At 39.2% G+C, this 24264-nt stretch overlaps 1 long non-coding RNA gene across 1 annotated transcript in view; it reads right to left on the reverse strand.

Annotated features, from left to right (window-relative positions):
- The window catches only part of LOC123616277 (uncharacterized), a 469197-nt gene that overhangs the window by 146788 nt on the left and 298145 nt on the right, over nt 1–24264 (reverse strand). Inside the window, exon 5 of the long non-coding RNA XR_012506459.1 lies at nt 1876–2083. This is a non-coding gene — a long non-coding RNA (uncharacterized LOC123616277). The remainder of the gene's footprint in view (nt 1–1875; nt 2084–24264) is intronic.

Here is a 24264-nt window from a genome sequence, read left to right on the forward strand (position 1 = left end):
GTAGGTCTAATCTAATCGCATGAGGCCTGAAAAGCAGAGAACCATTCTTGGCTGCAGAAAGCTAGAGAGATGGCAGCATGAAGAGGACTTGGCCTGTTTCTGTTGGCTTTAAAGATGGAGGAAGGGGCCACCAGCCAAGGAATATGAGTGCCGCCCAGCACTGTATCAGGCAGCCAGAGTTCTTATCAAGACACCAAATTGGAGTTCTTTTTTTTTTAAACCATATTTATTTCTGTATTTATTTTACAATACCATATTTTTTAAACTGAAGTATAGTTGATGTACAATATTATATGTTATAGGTATACAATATAGTGATTCACTCTTTAAAGGTTAGGGTATAGTCATTATAAAATATTGGCTATATTCTCCATATTGTACAATACATTCTTGTAGCTTATTTTATACCTGATTGTTTGTACCTCTTAATCCTCCACCTCCATCTTGCCCCTCCCCTTGCCTTCTCTCCACTGGTAACCACTAGTTCTTTCTCTACATCTGTGAGTCTGTTTTTCTGTTATATTCACTAGTTTGCTGTGTTTTTTTAGATTCCACATGTAAGTGATATCTTATAGTATTTGTCTTTCTCTGTCTGACTCATTTCACTTAGCATAATGCCCTCCAAGTCCATCCATGCTGTACACCAGAAACTAATAAAACATTTAAGATCAACTGTACTTCAATTAAAAAGCAAGTAAACAAACAAACAACCGATTTAAAATATAGGCAGAAGAATTGAACGGACATTTTTCCAAAAGCAGAAATGTAGATGGCTAACAGGAACATGCAAAGCTGCTCGACAACACCAGCATCAGGGAAACGCAAATCAAAACCATGAGACACCATCCCACACCTGTCAGAATGGCCAGCATCAAAAGCAACACAAATAACAAATGCTGGCAAGGATGTGGAGAAAAGGGAAACCCTATACACTGTTGGTGGGAATGTAAATTGGTGCAGTCACAATGCAAAACAATATGGAGGTTTCTCAAAAACCCCAAAACAGAACCACCATATGGCCCAGTAATTTCACTCCTGGGCATATACCCGAGAAAAGCAAAAACATTAATTCAAAAGGATATATACACACCTCTAATAACAGCAGCACTATTTACAATTGCCAAGACATGGAAGCATCCTAAGTGCACATCAATATGGAGTTCTTAATAAACCTTGGTAATATGCTCCTTTATTTATGAATATCCAATCTTGATATCTTTTAATAACCCACTTAGTTCACTAAGTTTCCCTTCGTTATAAATATAACACTTAACTATTGTTCCAGGAACTCTTCTAGGAGATTTTCACGCATTAAAAAATGAGCCTTCATGGTATTTCCCATCATTGATTGATAAGAAGAAAGTAATTGTATTTTGGGGTTCAGTTTATAGCAAGTCAGAGGACATTAAACATTGCTTTAAGATAATTTTGTAATATCTCTTTTCTAATCCATAAGTGCTGATTTTAAAGTTTGACTCGTAAAGCCAGTCTTCCATCTTTTTCTTTCAAGTTTTGAAAACTACTCTTCGTCATTTCCAGGTCTTGACTACAACATATAAAAACTGCATATATGTCATGGTTTTACAATGAATCCTGGAAATAAACCTCCCATCTTCATTTACAAGTACGGAAACTGAGGCCCAAACAGGAGATGAGTTGTCTTCAAGGCCACCCAGTGACTAGGCAGGAGAATCAGGACAAGACCCAGGCTCCCAGCACTCTGCAGGGCTCTCGCCAAACTGCTGAAATCGTTCCAGACCTTTCCTGGCCCATTTCCCACATATTATCAGAAGAGCACATTTCTCCTTTTCCTGATCATACCTTAACAAATTACTCCAAAACACAGAAGTTTAAAGCAACAAACACTGAACTCACGTTTCTGTGGGTCAGGAATCCAGGAGTTGCTTGGCTGGCAGCTTCTGGCTCCGGGTATCTCAGAAGACTGCAGGCAAATGTTGGTCAGGGCTTCAGTCACCTAAAGGCTGATGGGGTTGGAGAATCTGCATCCACGCTCACTCATGCGGCTGGTGGCTGGAAGCCTCAGTTTCTCACCACCTGGGCCTCTCCATAGCTCATGACATGGCTATGATCAGAGAGAGAGAGGGAGGGAGAGAAGGAAGGGAGAGACGTGAATGCCAAACTGAAGAGCCTGAACTTTATTTCACATAAAATGAGGAGCCACTGATAATTGATGAGAATTGTGGAGACTTTTCCAAAGCCTTTTTGGGATTCATCACTGATGTCCAATTACTGTTTAATTTTATCTGGGCTGAAACCATTCTATGTTGTCTAAAATCCTGTAACTAATATCTGAAAGAAACTCAATAAAATAAAATTCAGTGGCAAGGATCCTATGACCAGCCTATCATGCACATAAACACCAAAAAGAGGGAGGCAGAGAAAACCACACCAAGTGTCTCATTAGAATACTACTCCAGGGAGAGGAGAAAGGTTTACTTTTGGACTTTTCCTTTTACAAGGTTTAGAATCACAGATCTTATGGCTTGAGATTTAGAAAGGAACTTTGAAATAATCTAGATCAGAGTAAGCTGATGACACCCAGACCTACATCTCTAGTTTCAACCACTCTGTGCTTTACACCTGTTTATCAAGCTGCCTGCTGGATATGGCAGTTGGTTGAACTCTGGATACTCTCATTTCAACCTGTCGGAAACTGGATTCATCATTTTTCCACCCTTTCCTGCTTTGGATGTTTTATTTAATTAAATCATCATTTGCTCAGTCACTCAAGGCAGGAGCCAGTCGGCCACCCTCTGTTGAATATGGGAAGCCACATTCAACTGGGTACCACCTCTTGACTCTACATCTAAGACACATCTCACATCCTCTCAGCTCTCAGTGCTCTCAGATTGACTGCTTCTTCCTCACACAAGCCTCATCAAATCTCTTCTCTCTCCCCTGCCTTCAGTTCTTTAGGAATGTGTTACATTGCCCAGAATAGTCTCTCTGCTTGCCTGAAAACTCTTACAACTTTCTCAGGACTCGATTCAACCAGTTCAAATGTCACCTCTTCTCTATGGAATTACCTATCCTTCATTTGGACCCCCTGCACATTATCACCAACTTCGAACATCATTGCTGTTTACATGTCCACCTCTTCCACAAAATACTGAGCTCTTTTTAATTTATAGTTTGGGACACTCTGGCCTCCAAAGACTAAGTGACTTACTCAAGTTTAAGTTTACTCAGTTTTTCAATGGCAGAGCCAGGGCTAGAAGATATTCTAAAAACAGGGCTCAGACCCAAGGACTCCCTATGATAAAATGTACACTGCTTCCTTGGCCATGGAGAAGTAACTGCTGAGCTGAATCCACAGTTGTCTTTGAGGTTAAAGCTGCTCTCCCAAAGACCTGTCCTGCACTGGAGGTGGAGGGGCTGCCTGCTAATATTCTGGTCAGTGGGCCAAGAGTCTGCATGGAGAGGCTGGGTGGGGATGTTTCAGCTTTGCTCCCAGGGCGGCCCGTGGAGAGGAAGTGCCACTCCGATTTGTGAGTCACCCATTTCCACTCCACAGAGGCCTTGTCATGTAGGAGCCTGTCAGCTTTCATCTCCATCTCTCTTACCCCTGGGGCCAAAAGTCAAATTCAGTTTCTGCTCACTTGTTTGATTTTTAGTGGCTCTTCTGGCATCCCCAGCTCCAGAACATTTAGCAAGTTGCTTCTTTTGAAAGTTTAAGGTGGAAATCTCTGAGCTGGGCCTGTGCAGCTCCTGACAAGTGTATAATCGATGGGAAATCTCTCACTGGAGGCTATCCTTTCCTGAGTCTTGCTAAAAGGCACTTTCAAATATGGAAAAGGCTCTTAGAGACCTTTTACAATGGACTAAGCTGGGCTAAAGTTGTCACCTTTTTCTCCTGGGTGACCATTCACTATCACCAAACTTTCTGGCAATCAGAGAAGAAAGTGAGGATACAGACAGAAAGGAAATCACTCCCTTAATACATACAGGACAGAATGCTCTTAAGGACAGGCAGGAAAGCAATGACTTGTAAGGAAATTATGAAGGGTGGGTGGATGTTAGGGGCTGGCACAGGCTGTACCTTTAGGCTTTGGTTCTGCCCCTCCAAGTATCCTGTCTCTCTTCGGGTTCTCTGCTTTTGATTCCTCTGTCCACCACCATACCTGGCCCTTCCCTACCAGCCCCTAGGGAACAAAAGCCCTTTCCCTGTTTCTCTTGAACATAATTGAAATGGGCTAATATTCTCCAAAGGAGCTTCACTGACACACTAAAGAAAACAAACATGGAAAACATCAACAGCATTGAAAACCATCCAGTTTACTCAGGATCACATCTTGATCCTAAGAATCCCATAAGTAAGCATAAGACCTTCATCAAGCTTCCCCCAATGCCCTGTCCAGTTCCATCCTTTGTCTTGCTTCGTCTTTACAAGCTCCCTGCCCTTCTCTCAACCATAAGGCCTCTGGGTACCATTTTGTTTTCTGAAATCTGGAAGATGGTGAGGAGGACACTTTTGTTCAAATCAAATCATAGCAGGAAACAGACCAGTCAGGAGATAACTGAAAGCTAAATTAATGCAGGGGAGGTGAAGCTAGGCAGCACTGTAAAGATGCAACAAGTATTTAGGAGTCAGAATAAGTAGAATTTGAGGACTTGTTAGATACAAGGTGGAAAATTTGAATCTTCTTTTTATTGGCTTATAAGATATCTATTGAACTTAAGCTGGGATCCCCTATATCACTTGCATGTTGGAAATGATACTGCTAAAAAAAATTGGAAAGGGGGGAAGCACAGAGAACACAAGAAGTAGAACAGACTTTTGTTATTAAGGAAGATATATGTAATGGCATGTCACTTTTAAAAGCGTAAGTTTTTAAGGTATAGTTTATATGCAATAAAGTGCCCATATTAAAGTGTACAGTTCGTTGAGTTCTGACAAATGCACCACACCCCATATAATGACCACTTCAGTCAATAAGTAGAACATTTCCATCACGTCAAAAAATTCCCTTGTGCTCTTGTCCAGTCAATAGCTCCACCCCCATCCCTGAGCAACCACTGATCAGCTTTCTACAAATAGAAATTAATTGTGCATGTTCTAGAATTTCCTACAAATGAAACCATACAGCATATAGTCTTTCGTGTTTGGCCTTCTTTCATCCCCATGTACTATTTTAATTTATTCCTGAGTAATATTCCACCATTTGGAGATACTAAAATTTGTTTATCCATTGACCTGATAAATGTTTGGGCTTTTTCTGTTTTTTAGCTATTACAAATAAAGCTGCTCTGAACATTCATGTGCAAGTTTTTGAGTGGATATATATTTCCATTTTCTTGGGGAAATACCTACAAATGGAATTGCTAGGTCACATGGAAAGTCCATGGGCATTTAACGTTATAAGAAGCTGGCAGCTCATCTGTTAACCAACAGAACACTTATCAATATTCACCATAATTTAAGGACGAGGAAGAACCAAATGTAGCCCAATCCTATTTGAATTATCAAAACAAAATTTATTGGGATCTGAATTAATGAGATTAAGCCATTATAAAATGTTAAATTAATCTAAAAATGGTTTGGATTTTTAATTCATATGAAAAGAGTGGTTCTAAAAGAATATGAATATGCACCATGGGGGGAGAAATTTTGTGAACTTTGTATATTCTCCCAGAAAAGAAGAGCAATACATTGTTATTTTATCAATGGGATTTAATTATATACTATAAAACTGATGTGCTCTGTAAACATACATACGGTATTATTGTTTTAGCTTAATGGGAGCTGTTATGGGATTTGTAGCATTGTTGCTTATAAAATCATGTGGATCCAGTATATGCTAGGATATCATCCTCCGGAGTTGACTAGCCAGAAAGCTGAGGCATGTATGTCACCAAGTAAGCCAGCAACTTGGAAAATTATAGCTCCACTCTTCTTAATGGTTCCCCTGTGATTGGGAGCCTTAATACTGCCTCTGGGGGACTAGCATCTCCAGGAGCAGCCTAATCATTGGCTCAGAAATTTCTTTAGAAGCTGATTGACAGCAGCTGCCAATCTAGATAATCACCAGAGAGCCCCAGTTAAGGCTCTGACCATCGATCTCACCACCAGGGCTTGGGATTTATTAATATAAATCCACAAGTGGAAAAAAATTACCCCCTGAGAAAAGAGCAGCAGTTTTGTAGGATGTGTTATATTATACAGCTATATTATACATTATTTATAATTCATAGATGCATTTTTAACCCATCTTTTAATATATTGTTTGTTAGTCTAATAAGGTTGATGTTCAGAACCTTCTTTTGCCAATTCTTCACTTTGGAAAGGGACATAGCAAATCTGGAAGAAAATATAAATGAAAGAATATTTTTAGCACTGACAAAAATAGGAACTATTTTAAAGTAATTTGTCCTATTGTCATTGCTGGGGCCTTCATTAGCCACCTAAGGAGGAAGCGCCCAATGTTTTCACTAATCCTTCAGATGAGGCCAAGTTTAAAACACACACTCTCTATAAGAATTATGTGAAGATGTTAAAACTTGGCCAGAAAGGTGACAAGGTATTTGATAATTGAGGCAATCCTGGAAGTTGGCTGGCCTGTCCAACTGCTATGAACTAATGGTGGGTAATCAAACACAGCAGGTCTGCACAGATAAAGGCAAATGCCAAACAGCTTCCTGTATACACAGAATTCAGCTTAATTAGTTACAGAGGAGAAATAGGCACATTTAAGCTAATACAAGAAATCACTGTTCGAATTACATACATACAACCATAAAAATTGTTGCCCTCTTAAAACAAGCAGATCCTACTTGCAAAGGGAGGGCACAGGAGACAGTCAACTGATCTTTATGTAAAAGAACTATCCTGAGGGTGGATTCTCTCCATCATTTCTCTTTGTGATTATATCCTAGGCTTGTTTCTCAGTAGCTCTATTTCACCCAGCAGATGATAAATGCACGGTGCATGATAACTCAAGAGCAGCCACTGATAAGAAATTTAATTGGACTTTTAAAGTGTTTGGATAATTTCATGGATGAAGGGTTACAGGTGCTGCTGGGAAAGGCTGTCAAAGACCTGACTATTAAGGTAGGACCTTCTATAGCTATCTCTGGGGGTGGTCTTCATCGGCAACTGGGATAGGATTGGCAAGTGAGGGTTTTCCTATAGCCTCAGAACTGCAACTAAGGCTCTGAGTGGTGAGCAAAAGGCACTTCATGACCCAATTTCTAAGCCCTAATCTCTACAAGGAGGCTTGGGTGGTTAGGCCTGGCCACAGCAACATGGGCTTATTGAGAGTGCTAATTCCAGAATCAGCCCTCCCACCCATCCCCATTCTACCCGTACTTCAATCTCGCAGGAGAAAAAGACCTGGAGGTGAGAGAGGGTCAGGCTTGTGGATGGTGCTACGTTTACAGAGAGAGGCTATCACTTTCCATGAGTCAGGTTAAGGAGGTCCTTCCTGCTCTTAGCCTATTTTGAAATAACGTGCTTCCCCTCTCTAATCACTCACAAGAATAGGAGGTGCCTATGAGAAGAGTGGCTGGCATCTCGCTGCTTTATCACTGCTTAGGCTGTGTGACCTGAATGAGAAAAAGACAGTCTCCCCAGTTGTGTAGGTATAACTGGAGGCTACAGCCCTGACTGCATCCACAGAGGGCAAAGAGATGTCTGCATCAGAGGAACGTGGTAGGAAAGCTACCAGCTGGGTTTCAGTTGGAATTTTCTGTCGAATCAGAAATTCAATTGGAATTTTCTGTTGAATCAAGATCTTTAATGCACAAAGTTGCTGCTTGGCCATGAGCCCCTTATCAACTGACCTGTTGGAGCCATTACTAAACCATAGAAAATGAGATAGAATAGCAGCCAGCCAGCCCAGAAGGCTACAACTATTCCCAGTTAAGTAGACATCTACCCTTTCCTTCTTCCTCCTCCCTGGCCCATTCCAAAGGCTCAGCACCCAGAGGATGGACAGGAAGTTCTCTGAAGCCTCACCCAGCCTCCCTCAACCCTGCCCCAAGCACTCAGGGCCAATTTTGAGGGCTATTCCTTCTCAGTCCCTGGATAAAAATCTAAGGAAAGGAAAAGAAAGGAAAGGAAAGGAAAGGAAAGGAAAGGAAAGGAAAGGAAAGGAAAGGAAAGGAAAGGAAAGGAAAGGAAAGGAAAGGAAAGGAAAGGAAAGGAAAGGAAAGGAGAAATGAAGGAAGGAAGGAAGGAAGAAAGAGAAAGAGAAAGAAAGAAAAGAAAAAAGAAAAGAAAAGAAAAAAAATCTAAGCAAATCCCTCAACCTTCCTAGGCACTCTCAAGTAACAAAAAGTCCTGACATTTCCAATCACAAAGTTCTCTTTTCAGTCACTAAAATGACCAGTTGACATGTAATTGTCAAAACACTTCTTCATTCAAAGGTAAAGCTTTCCACTCCCTCCCAATCCTGGCCTGCTTCAGGCCTGGAGACTGTGGTGAGTCTTGCTTCATTCCTGGTCTTTTCCCATCTGGCTCTTCTAATTTTTATCCCCTCACTGGGCTGTCTCTGGCTTCCATGGAGTTGGAATAAGACGGAGGCAAGTAAAGAGAAAGGTGGAGAGAGAAGTAAGAGGCAGGGAAGGTGTTTCTTGTCTGGGTAGATGCAATCAGCCATGGTGCCCTTGGCCAGTATGGAGTCCCACTGCTGATTCTGTCTCCTGAGTGATGCTTTCAAGATAGACTCAGGGATTTCCCTCTGCAGCATCTGACTGTGGTCCCTTCATGTGGGTGAAGCTCATTTCAGCCCCTGAGTATATGGAGGCACTTCCTATTGTCCTTCTGTATAGTCCTCCTTGGGGGAACCCAAGGTGACCCCAGGCTAATTTCTCCTCCCCACCCATGTATGGCCATATCTGGTCCCTGAAAGACCCTCATCCACTTAATGCCCCACTGTTCACGGAAGCACACTTGCTTCTGACATGGTCTCCTTTCTGTTGCCATCGACCCTTTTAGCAGGGTCTTTCCTGTGGATTGTTTTTAGACCAATTTGTAGATTTTTGTCTGATAGAAATGTAAATGATTTTCGTTTGGTGGAGCTGATATCTCAATGGGTTATGATTTATGGTCCTATTGGAATACTGATAGGTTTTGTATCTAACTCAGCAATCTTATCCTAATGTTGCTATAAATAGCTTCTCAAATGCTCTTTGGAATGGTTTTAACATCTGTGTGGCTCCCTCATTAGTTAATGAGTTGAATAAAATCTTTGACTTGTGTTTGTTTCACATTTGAAAGAGTCATAAACTTAGCTCTTTGAACATTATTCTTTAACAAGATTAAAGTCCAACCCTCTCTACTAAGAAATTCTACTACTACTACTATTTGATGATATTACTACCTTACATATCCATAGCAGTTTATAGTATGCAACTTGCTTTCTGCAATGAGAATCTTCTTGAGGACAGAAACTATGGCTGTCTTGTGCACCACTGTATCCCTTCTGCCTGGCATAGTCTCTAGGACAAAATAGGAGCCCAATAAATAGTTGCTTTCAATCTCATCTGGTGTTTCTATAACCCTGCAAGGTAGAGAGAGCCTCTTCCTTTTTTGCACAGATGAAATGTATTTGGATGGCTTGCCCAATGTCACATAAGTAGTGTGTTAAGAACATTAGGACTCAGCCAGGCTTTCTTATTTCTAGGGCAGTGCTTTTTGAGGACAACACAATTGTCTCTCATTTTATAAACATGTACTTAATAGTCCCATACAAATTAGAAATATTTCCTGGCTAAAAGCTTCCTTAAGTGACTGCTTCTTGTTAGGATGCTTCTAAATTTTTTAAAACATAATTCAATATATAAAACTTCACAATTTATGGTCATAAGCATGAAGTTATCTGAGGTAATGGCAATAATTTCTAGAGAATTAATTAAATAAATTGGAGGAGGAAGATCTGTGATTAAAACACTGGAATCATTTTTGACCCCAACAGAGCAGTGTATCTTGGTTTAAGAAAAATCCAAATGTATAGAATCTTCATTTTCAAGCAAGTCACAATCAACACTGGAAAATCAGAAACTGACTCCATCTGCAGCTGGAATTTTCTATAGTCCATATTCTTATTCTGTTGGATGCTAATCAAACTCCCCTCCCCCTCTGCCAAAAAAAAATCAAATAAACAAAACAGAGAGGTCGTTGGTCCCTTTAAGATGTGCTTGAGTCCTCATTTCTTTCCATCCTCACTGCCAGCACCCCATTATAAATCATTATATGTTCTTATCTAAACTGCTGCAAGTCTCCTAACTGATCCTCCTGCACCTGTTCTTATGCTTCTCTCACATCAACACCACCAGTGAAGTGATTTTTACAACACACAATCTGATCTTGTTGCTCTCTTAAACCCTATCTGTGGCCTCCCACTACTCTTAGGTAAACCTAACTCCTTAATGTGGGTTTAATACCCATGTGATTTGTCCTTGCCTGACTCTTTCCCGTTACCCTCACCCTTGCTCACACCTGACCTTCCCCATTTCAGAGCCTTTGCACATGCTAATCCCTCTTCCTAGAAAGTTCTACCTTTATACCCATTTTGCTAATACCTGCTCCCCCATCAGGTCTCAACTTTAGTGTCACTTTCTTGGAGAAGACTCTCGTGCTCCTCCAGCAAGTGCAATCACACTTGCAATCACTTTTTCAGCATTGCCTTCCCCCTCAGACTACATGTTTCTTGAAATCTATCTTTTTGGTAGCCCTATGTTATGGTAGCCCTAGCACAGTGCCTGACATATACAGTATGTCACCAGTTCTAAGATGCATTTTTTTCCACTTTTTAATGTCTCTGAAATCAGGATGCAACTTTAAATCGTTACTATGTCATAGGTTATTTGGCAGTATTTTTCTTTCCTAGTGTAAGTGGAATAATTACGTATCATAGAACCAATACTATCTTCATTTGAAGAAATGTGGTGGTTGCCACATGAATGACAACCTGTAATAAAAAAAGCCTTCAGTTACTTGGTTTTTCACCTGAGTACAAAAATTCTACTACTTACGGATGGCTAGGTTCTAAAAGACTGTTCACAAGTAGCAAAGCAAAAGAGCATCAGTGCATTTCTGCTTAAGTTCTAGCTAGATATCATGCATGCTGGAAATTCACTGGGAGAAAAGCATTGTATCTGGGACAACTCATGCAAGCTCCTGCCTGCTGCTCTGGTGTCTGCTGATTTGACTTCTGTCAACACAACTCATATCCCAACCAATGTTGTCAGCACCTCCCCTTCCAAAGCTGGTGTCCCATTAGTGGCCCCACCTCAGATCAGCTGCCCCCACCACTATCCTCCTTATAGTCAAAATAGCTGCTTCTCTCTGCTATCTGACCAGAATAACCCTTTGGTGTTCACAAGACACTTTGTCCTGTCATATATTCAGAACCCTCTGCTGGGAGCCCAGCTAAAGCCTCCTGGGAGAGCAGCAGGGAGCTCTAGAGTGCTTGATCACTCATCACATTCCTGCCTGGACTATTGGTTCAGAGGCTTCAGGCCACTGGAAATTTGAATCATTTTCCTTTGGAATCCAAGTGTAACTTTAAAGCAATTCTAACAGAGGAACAGCTACATGTTATAGGGCCCAGTAACTTCCAGTTTTGCCCTTACATAAAACATTAGCCTACGTTTCCCTTTTCTGAGAATCAGCTTTTCCTTTGGTGGAGGTTGTTCCACCCTGATCATTCACTGAAAAAATTCTCTCCTTATCCATGGGCATGTCTCAACCCTAGCACAAGAAGACTTAAGTAGAACAGGTTTGCTCCATTCACTGTGGCCTTCATAAGTTGTGCTCATGATTGACGAGGCTGCTATTTCTGGGTGTCCTCTCCCATCATTACCCCTGCCCGGGGCTTTACAAAATAGCTGAGTTGAATCACACTGACAGAATCTTTTAGTCACTTTCGATTCTGCCAAGGAAACACAGACATGGGCTTTCAGTTTCTAAATTAACTTTGATTCCCTCCAGACTCTGGTCCCTTTTAGGTCACAAAGCATCTTAAAACTGAGCTGAACACTTTCATTTAACAGAAAAAAGGAAAACAGATAAGGGAGAAATAATTGAAGCAAATATGACAAAGAATTAAGATCCATCTCAAAATTTTATTCAAAACGTAATAAAAATTAAGATCTTAATAAATAGTTGAGAACTGTCCAAACTTTCCAACCCCAAATGGCAGTAAGAATAGAAATACCCAGTCAGAGGGTGCCCCTGAACTGTGCTTGGCAGAGGGCTCTCCCCTCAAGTGCAGCACAGAGTGGCATTAGAGGCTATATAGAACCAGAAGACATGTGCAGATTTGAATCCAGTAAGCCAGAGAAGAACCTCTGATGAGGTTCCCCCAGTTGAGGGACCAGGAGCAGATGTCAAAACTAAAATATTGGAAAGATGTTGGAGGGAAAGATATTGCTGTGTATATATAGACATTAAGCTCCTCTAACACACCAACTGAAATTATCTACTGAAAAAATTTTAAATAGGGGCAAATAACATCACCTGTGGTGCTAGAGTAGTATCTCAACCACACATCACAAATTTTGAGGAATTTCTGCTCTTCAAATGGAACTACTGGGCATCTGATTGAAGGAAATCTCCAAGGCAAAGCGTACTCCTAATTCCTGAGGGGTACAGATTGGAGGCCAGATTAGGCCATGACAGAGCAGGGACTTCTTCACTGGAAAATGCATTTGCTACCACAGAAAAATCTTTGGGAATCAGCTGTGCTGGCCACCCAGGGGAAACCTGTGGCTCCCAGCAGAAACCCCAAAACCGCAGGGTCTTTGAGCAGGAGCTTCTCTAAAGCGGTTCGACTCTTTTCTGATGTGGCCAGATATTCTCCGATATAGAAGACAGAAATACACAAAGGCTGCCAGACACAGACACTCTATTTACATGGAATGGAGTCTAAGCCAGATGGAGATCTGGGCACAGAAAGTTTTAACATAAAGCTCCCCTGGTACAAGATCTTTCCTGATAGACAGCTGCATCCCTGAGCTGGTCAACCAGCCCTCCAGTTTAAGACCCAGAGATTCTAAGTCTATCCAAGTAAGACCTAAGAAGAATTCATCTACCTTAATTTTGGGCAAATATAGGACCAAATATTCAGATATAAACACACACGTACACATCTCACAGAGGGGCTAGTAAAAAACTTTATACAACATAGAAAATAAATGAAGCACTCAGAGACAGAGAAAGTCCATTCTTAAAATGTGTATTTCATTCAGGTCACAGAAGAAAATATTTGAGAGACAGTCTGCCTTACACCCTTCAGAAAATCAAAGATTCTAAAAAAGAAGAGATAAAAGATGATATGGTAAGACAATATATTAGTATGCAGTGAAATAGCTAATTAAAGAATATATGTAAAGACAATGCTACAGTAATTTGATAATTGGCAAAGGCAGCAAAGAACAGGACTAACTTTTCAGAAAATCAGATCTGTAGTGTCGAGGGTAAACTTAAGGCAATCTCTCAGAATGCAGAGGAAAAAGACCCAGAGATTAAAGTGATGAAAGAGATACAAATGGAAGGGTCAGAAAATGAAGAGTCAACATGTGGGTCTGTGGCTTAGTAGGTCTAAAACTCCGCTTATTCAGAGTATAGGTGTCTCTCCAACTATAAAATGGGGTGAAAATACTACTACTTCATAGGGCCCTGTAAGGACTGGGTTTGTCTGAGTGTAAAGTGCCTAGCATTTAGGAAGCATCAAATAAATGGTTGTTGCTATTATCACTATTATTAGTGCCATTCCTAGTGTTCCTATGACTATTATTAACTAAACGAACACAGGGACACATGAAGAAAAAAATCAGTACTGTGGTATATGTCCCTGGACTATCAACTGGATTTTGAATATAGATAGATATTTTTTTCAAGAAGGGCTCACAGCTGCTTCTTTCCTTGAATGATTTTTTTGTTTGTTTGTTTGATTTAAGAGATACCTGCATATTACCTTCATACATAAATCATAATTTGATACATATAAAATGTTTGTGTAAAACATTCTCTATACCTCTGCACACAAGTGTTCCAGTATTCTGACACTGAATGTTGCAATGGAGAAATCAGAGACCAGCTTGGTTTTCTTTTTCACTTAGAATAATTTACATGTTATATTTACATAAAATTACAGTTACAACACTCTCTATCATTTGCAGTAACTCAAGATATACCTCAAGGTTTTTTTGTTTTGAGTTTTTTTTTTTTCTTTCTGGAATGAGTGCTCTGTTTTTCTGCAGGTTCAGTTCTTGGTTTATTACAGGGAAGTTTTCTTCTATGACATCTTGCAATGCATTTATGTCTCATGTTCTCTTTTCCAAAAACACTGATTTGCTTATGTTGTTTGTCCTTTCTTTTCCATGTCGATAGTTTTTCTTCCTAACAATTTATAAATATCTTTCCATTTTCCCTAATTTACTCATGCTCTAGCTATTACAGTTTCTAAGGTGACTTCCCTTTCTATAGCAGTTTCAATATTGTGTTCAGTTTCTTTCCTAAACATTGTCAGCTCACTTTTTCTCTTTGTCATCTTAGAATCTCTTCCTTGAGCTCTTTATATCTCTGCTGTGCTTTCCTTTTCAAGGGGGCCATTGTTCTTTTTAACTTCTCTGAGGGTTGAAAAAGTATTTATCTGAAACTTTTTTCTATATTCTGGAGTAATTTTCCTTTATAGCCTGGAATGATTCTATGTTGGATGTGAACTCCCTATCTGGCTTTCACTTCTTAACTTTCCTCATTCTTTTCCTTTTTGTAGTGTCTAAGCGTAGGACCCACAGTGGGTCTTTTTTTATTCACCTCTTCTTTGAGAAGGGGTTTGTTCTGCCTGAGTGTTCTATTTGCTCAAAACTGGTGTGTACAGTTGGGACAGAGGAGTGATCTGGAGCAGCAGACATATTTGGTACAGATACACTGTTTAGGAAGATATTCAGAGAGAATTCTTTTCTTAATTTTTATTGTTTGCCCACTTCACCTGAGCAGATCACCCAGACAGGAGGTAGATCTGGCCACAAGTCCTTAACTCACAACTGATGTCCATTTTGTTTACTTTTAGAGAACTCTGGACCATGCTGAGTTCTGGAGGCTTATATATCATTTCTTAGCACCTTCTTCAGATTGATCCCAAAATTCACTGATTTGGCAGATATTCTCTTTAGTCTATGATAGACTATGATAGGAAGTTGCAGCTCTATATTTGTTGGAGATGTAGTGTTCTTCTCTATGTTCTTTCGATTATTTTAATAGGTTATAAACTGGGCACTATAGTAAACAGGCTTTCTACCAGAAGTCAAATGTCGAATTTTTAAAATAAAAATCTGATGACATCACCCCTTATTCTGCTGCCTCACTATGATTTACTCCCCATCTACATCTCCAGCCCCTTCCTGTACTTTTTTCTTCTTCACCCATCTGTATCACGTGACATCATTCACTTGTTCTCCCTCTGAAATCTGCCCCTTGTACCTTTTGTTCTCTCTATGTGGAATGCTCTCTCCTCCTCTCCCATTTGTGTCCAACTCCTCTTACACTCCAGGCTCTGTTTAAACGTCACTTGTCAAAAGATACCACGTTCCTACACTTAGTATGTCAAATCTCCCTTCACATTCGGTTAGCGGGTCACACAATATCTTTGGACCATAAATAATTAGGTCAAATTTACAACTGCAGTTTTCAAGGGAATATTCTCTAGTCTAGACTGGATATATTAGCATCAGAGTACAAACACATTGTGAATTGATTTTGAAGTATTGCATGTTTGTGTCTGTTACAGATATTCATGCAAGAACATATATAATATAATGAGGGTGTGTAATAAAAATGAGTGGTCCAGAAATCTGTATCATAAAGTCCAACAGTGCATAGGTCAGTGCCTAGCATACAGAAGGTGCTCTAAATGTTTTGTTGAACAGATGAATGGTGTATCCTTGAGGTTTATGTTCTTATACAATGTAGTCCATCTATATCCAAATACAAGGTAATTCAGAGACAGGAGGTTCTGTTCAGGTGGAAGAGAGAATACCTCAGGATGAATCAGGGTATTGATTCAAGTTGTTCTGTCAGCTTGCCTCTCCTTGTTTTCATACTTCCTGTTTGTAGGTAACCACTTTGTAAACCTAGATGCAAAATGGAAGGCCTGTGGATTCTTGCTAACAAGCTGTGTAAGGCATTCTCAGCATTTCTCCAGGCTGTCAGAGGGCTTAGATCAAGTGTTCTCACATGTTGCCCAAGCTCTTCTCAGACATATTTGCTCCGGGCTTTTATCAACTGCCAGGAAATGAGCAGCTGTGAGTTCCAAACCTAACAGGTATGTGGAGCTGTCAGCATGTCCAATTCTTTTCAACTGGAGAGAAGCTGTGCTGGGGTCAGCTGTGTCTGATACCCCTTCCCTCTGACAAGCAGGAGTTTGTGCAAGCTCCAGGTTCCTGCTAAATGGGGGGGATTTCTGTCCAAGGTGCTCAGCCTGAGGACTTCCGCCAAGCAGCGCCTGGCTCCCCAGCCACCCGTAGTCCCCAGTGCCCTGTCATTCGAGATGACACGTGGGATTCCAAGGGTAGGCTTTGCTCGGGTAGCCTCTTCTGCCTGCAGTCCATGGGCTGCACTAAATTAATTCTAATGTCTGTGTACTGTTTAAAATGTGGTTTACTGTGATATTGAGTTTGTTTTATCTGGCTTTTAGAAAACTAAGAATTTAATTAACTTTTTTTTTTCTTTTCAGCCCTTTATGGCATTGAAAGTCAACTACTTTCTGCTCAAGGGAAGTTTTTCATTGTTTTAATAGCTCTCAGGTTGTGACTGGGTCTTAGTTTTTTATGTAGTGTCTTTATTCAACTAATTACTTTTTAAATGTGTTAAGAATCCTTTTTAGCCTTAATCTGCCTTAGAGTGATGTTACCATTTTATCTTTTAAATTTTATTAACTTTTATCTGAGTGCTTTTAAGAGTTTTCATAGTACTGAGATTTCATTCCATTATCTAGAATCATAGACTTTCACAGCTGGAAAGGCCCCTGAGATCTTTTCTAAATCTCTTCTTTTAGAGGTGAAGAAACTGAGGTAAAGATGTTAGGAGACTTGCTCAGATTATCACAGCTAGAGGTGGAGTTGGGGTGAGGAAAGTCAGGTTTCCTAACCCTCAGTTCAAAGGTATTTCCACTACAGCTGCTTATTTTCTTGGGATATTTTCACTGTCTGTGCTTAGTGTCTTACTCTGAGAGTCACAACTACCACCTTGATGAAAATACATATGCCAACTTGTATGAAAAAGAAAAAGGCAGTGAATTATAACTACAGTTAATGTGATCTTGTCAGTTCCTCACCCAAATCTTAAAAAATGCCAATACCCATGTCAAACAATCAATGGTTAATTAATATTAAGTCCTTCTATATGTCAGGCACAACAACTGCCAAAATGTGGAAGCCCTTGGTTCTCATGATGGGGTCATAGGAGATATGAAGTGTGACATTCTGGGAAACATATCAATAATACTGGTAAACTAGATTAAACAGTGAATATTGGGGTGGGGGTGCTGATTAGAAGCCAGATATTTTCAAATTACACATCACAGGCTAAGAATAGCAGAAAAAATCTGATGCTCTTTCAACTAGTAATATTGATAGAGTACACTGAATTTAGTAAGCCCTTATATTTTTGTTACAATGATAATAATAATAATAATAATTTCATGCTATCATACAGTTTGCAAAGCTCTTTCACTTTTACAATCTCATTTAATTGTCACAATAAATATTTTAGATAAGTATCTTCCTTTTCAAAAAATGACACTGAGACTCTAAATCTCACAGCATATTATTGGGAGAAATTAGATTTCAACCCAGCTTCTTTCTATTCAAAATCTCATGATCTTTTCATTCCCATTTCTTTCTTTCTTTCTCCCTCCTTCAACACACATTCATGGAATACTGTTTATGTGCCAGAGACTGCAGTAAGGAATGATTCCATCAAAAGTGCAAAATTGGTTCAACACAAGGAAAATTATTAGCTTAATCTATCACTTCAATAGACAAAGCAGTAAAAATTGGGTTTTGTGGCTACATTAGAGCTAGGAAACAGCTCTCTTTGGATTAGCTCATCCAAGTTCACATTTTACAGATGAGAGAAGTCTGGCATGGAGGTGGGAAATAGCTCAAACATCCAGCGAGACAGAGGCAGCTGTAAACTAGTAGCTCGGGTATTTCTAGCGAACAACAGTGCTTCTCAAGAGACACACAAAATCACATACTTGGTAAAAATCTGTGCATTTCTGAGGAGTAAGAATGGGTGTACACACACACATACACAAACACACAAATACATATGAGAAGGTTATTATCAGTCTTAATGGGGAGACTACAGAAAGGCATGCTCCCTGAAAGAATAGGATATTACAGTTTTTAATTAGACTAGAGATGCTCTATAGAGATGCTCACAAAAGGGAATTCACACTGAAAAGGAAAAGAGAAAAATATTACCTTCTAAAAATCCAAGGGAATCCACCTGAAATCTATGTAAGATAAACAAAGTGGCAGAATGTCTATTAGATGCCTAATAACTAATTCCTGAGAACCAGAGATAAACAGCCAGACACTATCATGAAAAGAAAGCTGATTTATGATAGCAACACACAACACTAAACATTTTATTTATTAATTCAATAAATGTTTACTGAGTGTCCACCATATGCCAAACAATGTTCTGAGCATTTGGTTTGCAGCAGAGAAGAAGCAGACAAAGATCCTGGCCTCAGGGAGCTTTGCTCTAATGGAGGAGACAGACAAGGCATAATGTAAATAAATTCTATCATACCTTTGAAGCTGGTGCTATGGGAACAACAGTGAATAGGAGGAAGGGAATCAGGACTACAGGCCATGAGTATGTGGTTACTCTTACATAAGACAGTCAAGGCCATTGAGAAGGTAACAAGATTTGAAGGAGGTGACTGAATTAGCCAGGCAAATATATGAGAAGAGTGTTCAAGACAGAGGACTCAGCCAGTGCAAAGGCCAGAGTGTAGGGGTCTCTCTGTGGTGTTAGAGAAACAGCACAGCAAGGCAGCCAACACAGACACTCAATTAGCACTGATGTGGGAGTAGGGGATAATCACACATAGCCTTGAAGACCCTTGTCTACTACTCTAAGAACACGGGCTTTTACCCTGAGTGAAATACTAAGTTACGTGGGTATTTAGCAGAAGAGTGTCATGATGTAACTTGAAATGTAGGTAGATCACTGGGGTGATATGTGGAGGCAATGCTCTCTCCAGTTGATCACTGCTCTACCCCTCTCTTTGACCCTGGCTCAAATCTCCATCATCTCTCACCTCAATTATTATAGATAATAGTGGCTTGGGCCAAGGTAATGGCAGTGGAGCTGACAAGAAGAGGCTGAATTCTGGGTATATTCTGAAGGTAGAGTCAACAAGATTTCCAAGGGTGGAATGAGAAAAGAAAAGTATGACCCTAATGATTTCTTGACTAACAAGAAGTAGAGCTAATAAGTAACATTATATAGGGCACACGAGAATGACTGAAAGAAAATGCTAAAATCCTTACACGATGGCACGATGGTACCAGAGCTAGGACTTTATCCTTCTTGTTCTCCTCTGTACTGCCTGAGTCTATAACCTTGTCTGGCACACAATAGGTACTTAATAAATATCTGCTAAATAAATTGATGAATGAATGAATAATAACTTAGAATCTCCTCTCTGAGCTTTAGTTTAAACCAGTTCTCAAATTCTCACATGCAACAGAATCACCTTGTTACAACAGATTTTGGGCCTCATCCCCAGAGTTTCAGATTCAGTAGTTACTAATTAGACTAGAGATGATCTATAGAGATGCTCACAAAAGGAAATTCACAAAGATAGGACCTAAGAACTGGCTTTCATTACACACTCCCAGGGGATGCAGCTGCCGCTGGCACAGGGACCACATTTTGAGAACTAGAGAGTCTGATCGCTGTGCTGATGTGCTCTGACAGTGGGCACATCCTCGCCAAGTCTGAGGTCTGTAGAACTCCTGCCTCCTTGAGCATTTTGACACCCGTCCCTGCATCAGCTTCCACCGGCCAAATGGCTTCAACCATTCCTGACGACTCTGGGTGCCTTCCTAATCCTGTTCCTTGAAACTTGTCCTTTTAGTTTCCAGTATAGCCATATAGTTTTTCATCTAAAAATGATGTTACCTGTTATCTCCTTTTGCTTGAAGTAGCCACTTTTGCCACTGATTCTCAGTTGCTTCTCACCTCTTGGGGGTGTTTCCTTCTTTAGTTCTGTCTCAACCCAAATGGGAAAATAGCCCTCTTTCCTTGATTTCCTCAAAACACTGTAGTTTCCTATGAAGGATTTATGCAGTTTACCGAGGATTCTAGCACAGCTCAGTGGATAACTTAAAATTTAAGAAAACACCTTACCTCTGTCCCCGAATTTCATAAGCCATTCCCACAGAGACCAAATTGCTCCCTTTTCTTCTCCCTGTGACTCTCCTTGTTCAGTCTTCCTTATCCCACCCCCTTCAGAACCAACACTACACACACACCCTCACTGTCCCCTAAACTCAGTCTTTACCACTTGGCTCTGCAGAGCAATTCATCTCTTTTCTCATCTGTGCTCATTCAAACCAAGCCCTGGGAGCTTCCCTTCCTACCAAAGTGATTTACTTTTCCAACAAAGATGACTTTTCCACTTACAGGCTTTCAGCACCCATCTTTAAAACAAAAACGTTTCTCTTTAGCATAACACACACACACGATTAACTTTAATAAGCAAAAGTCCACACCTCATTATGGTTCTAGTTTTCATTTCCTTGTTCATTTAGGTACTGAGGTCATTCTTAGTGGTGGGTTTTGGGGGGGGGGGTGGTTTCAATTCATATGTATTTTCCAAGTAAATGTTAACTTTCTATCCTTTCTGAAGGTTTGTCTTTTGATTTCGATTATGCCAAAGTGATTTAACTTTTACATAGTCAGTCTGCCAGTCTTTGTTTTCTTTGTGACTTCTTCAATCATTTGTAACCTTCCTTGCCTTTCCCTAAACTCTGGAAGTTTTATGATTTTTGTTTGTATGTTTGTATTTGGCTTTTCTTTTGTTATTTGACTATTTATTATACCTAGAATAATTCACCTGTGATATAAAATAGAGTTTAAATGATTTTTTTCCCCAACTGCTAATCAAGCTTTTTTATAGCCTTATCATCTAGCACAGGCTGTGACACAGTGTGTTCTCACTAAATGTTTTTATAACCAATGAACGCATCTCTGTACTTTGCAGCAGAAAATTCTCCTCTTCCCCCACCGAACCCTGTTTTACTTGGAGATTTGATGAGTACAGTGTTCATCAGCCTGCCAGCCACCACCACTACCTATCCATATATACACACTTCGGGAAAAACAAATTCCTCTCAGAAATGTTCAGTCCTTCCCAAGTAGTGAATCTGCAGCCAGGCGGAGGCAGTCAGAAAAGATTAAGCATTATTCAGAGGGCAAGGTCCAAATGCCCTTCTGGGTCTCTCACAACAGAAGCATAAGAATTGGAAAGGAAGAGATAAAACTACCCCTACGTATATGCAGCTGGTCTGGTTCTGTATTTGGAAAACACAAGAAATTTCAGGAAAAAAAAAAAACTACCACAAACAACAGAAGAATGTAGTGCAGTAGCACATTATAAAAATCAACATATGGAAATCAATAGCGTCCCTGTATCTAATTATTAATAAACTGTGTATCAATCCAAATAGATGCACATTTTACAAAATAAGTGGCCTGTTTTCTTAAAAAATGTCAAGGTCAAGAAAGGCAAAAGAATAAAAAAGGATCAATGAGCTCTAGAATAAAGAGATTAAAGAAACACATAACTGAATGCAATGCCTCATTGCGTGATCCTGGATTAGATCCTAGACTGGTGGGTGGCATGGGGAGAGGATGGGGAGGGAGGGGCAAAAAATATAAAGGGCATTGTTGGTTCAATTGATTAAATATCAGCTGTAGATGAAATAGTAGTATTGTGATGTTGAATTTTCTGAACTTGATAACTGTGGTTATGAAAGGAAATGTCCTTGTTCTTAGGAAATAGTGAATATTAAGTGGTGAAAGATCATGGTATCTCTAATTTACTCTCAACACAATTTCAAAACCAAAGCTAAAACAAAATCGTGTGTGTGTGTGTGTGTGTGTGTGTAAGAAGGCAGAAAAAGATAGAGACAGACAGAGACAGAATGATAAAGCAAATGGGGCAAAATGTAAACAATGAATAAATCTGGGGAAAGTGTATATGGAAGTTCCTTGAACTATTTTTTCACGTTTTCTGTAAGTCTGAAATTACATCAAAGTAAAATAAAATACATAGAAAAGCAAGAGCATATTTAAAAAACACAAACTAGTTAGAACATAAAATGGAAGGCAAAGCCTGTTTATACAAATACTTAGCATAAACCTAATAAGAAATACTTAAAACGTTACGAGAAAAATGAAAAAAAAAAACCAATCCCCAAAGACACACTATATATATATGTGTGTATATATATACACACACACATATATATACATATATATATAAATAGAAAGATATTTTTGGTTAGAAAGACTCAAATTCAGAAAAGTCAGTTATCCTTAAGTTAAACTATCAATTTATGATCCTAATAAAAATATCATCAGGTGTTTTTTTCCCCTTGGACCTTGACAAGTTGATTATATAGTTCATTTCAAAATCAAGCAGGAAAAAGGAATTAGGAACTCTCTGTAAAATAAGAGCAATTGGGGATTTGGGGTTAGCCCTATCAGGTATTAGACATGTTACATAATTAAATTGTGATATTGGTAAATAAACAGTCCAATAGAAGAGAATAGAAAATCCAGAAATAGACCCAATTTAAAATAAAATTTAATGTATGATAAAACAAATGATAGAGAAAAGATGACTGGGATAATAGATGAAAAAGATAAAATTTGGCCCATTTCTCACATTATGCACTAGGACACATTCTCATTGAATCAGAATTTTGAATGAAGGAAGGAAGGAAGGAAAGGGAGGGAGGGAGGGAGGAAGGAAGGAAGGAAAGAAGAAAAAGGAAAGGAAGGAAGGAAGGAAGAAAAAAAACAAGAGACAAACCATATAAGTACTAGAAGAAAGCATGGGTCAGTAATATAGGAATGAGAAAAAAGTTTTAACCTATGATTCAAGATCTAAAGGCCATTAAAACAAGATAGATAAACGTCTATATAAAAAATTTTAAAGTAAACTTTTACACAGCAAAAAACACATCAAAAGATAGTAAAAGACAAATGTCAAGCTGAAAAAATATTAACTTACATTACAGACAACGGGTTAATATTCCTAATATATAAATGACTAAAAATAGAAATAAAAAGAGCAATGATCTATTGAAAAATGAGCAAGACTTTCATGGAAAAATAAATGCAAACAGCTCTTAACCATATGAAAGATGCTTAATATAACTCGCCATAAAGGAAATACAAATGAAAAGGACATTGAGGTACCATTCCAAAAGTTTGACTATTGGCAAAATTTGGGAAACAGACATTGTCATACATTGCTAGTGGGAATGCAAAATGATATCATCTCTATTGAGGGGAATTTGTTAATATCTATAAAAATCACATATGTGTTTACCCTTTGACCCAGCCAGCCCAATTCTAGGATGCTAACCCAAAGACACACTGGCAAAAACAGAATGTATATGTATGAGGCTACTCACTGTAGTGTATTTTGTAGTTATTTTGCCCAGTAATTGATTGAAAAACTATGATATATTTACATAATTGAAACCCCAAAATGAGTGAATATATACATATATCCCTAATAATATACATGTACATCCCTAAGATGTACATACTCTTTGTCTTAGCCATTCTATTTCTAGGAATTTATCCTACATGAATAATTAAAAATTTATTAAAATTTAACCACATGGATATTCACTCTAGTATTATTAATCATATTGAACAAGTATTTTTCTCACTTCTATCTCAGGACTATGACAAGAGTTCAGTAAAATTAAAAGGTCGAAATTTTTTTTAAAAATTTTAAGAAATAATATAAGTAGTCAGAGCAAGGGATTGGTAAAGTGTGTGTACTGAACACCGGATCACTAGAGAGATTCCTTCTCCAAGAAGTCTGTCCTAATATCCCACAATCACACAGCTCTTTGTGAGGACCTCTCCATGGCCCTCACCACCTTACGCCTTGCTTTTGAAGAATTTGTGTATGGCTATGTTTCTTCCCTGGCTCTAGTTTCCTGGATCCAGGGGACCATGTACTTACTGCT

The sequence above is a fragment of the Camelus bactrianus genome, chromosome 4, assembly GCF_048773025.1.
Source record: "Camelus bactrianus isolate YW-2024 breed Bactrian camel chromosome 4, ASM4877302v1, whole genome shotgun sequence".
Classification (NCBI taxonomy): Eukaryota; Metazoa; Chordata; class Mammalia; order Artiodactyla; family Camelidae; genus Camelus; species Camelus bactrianus.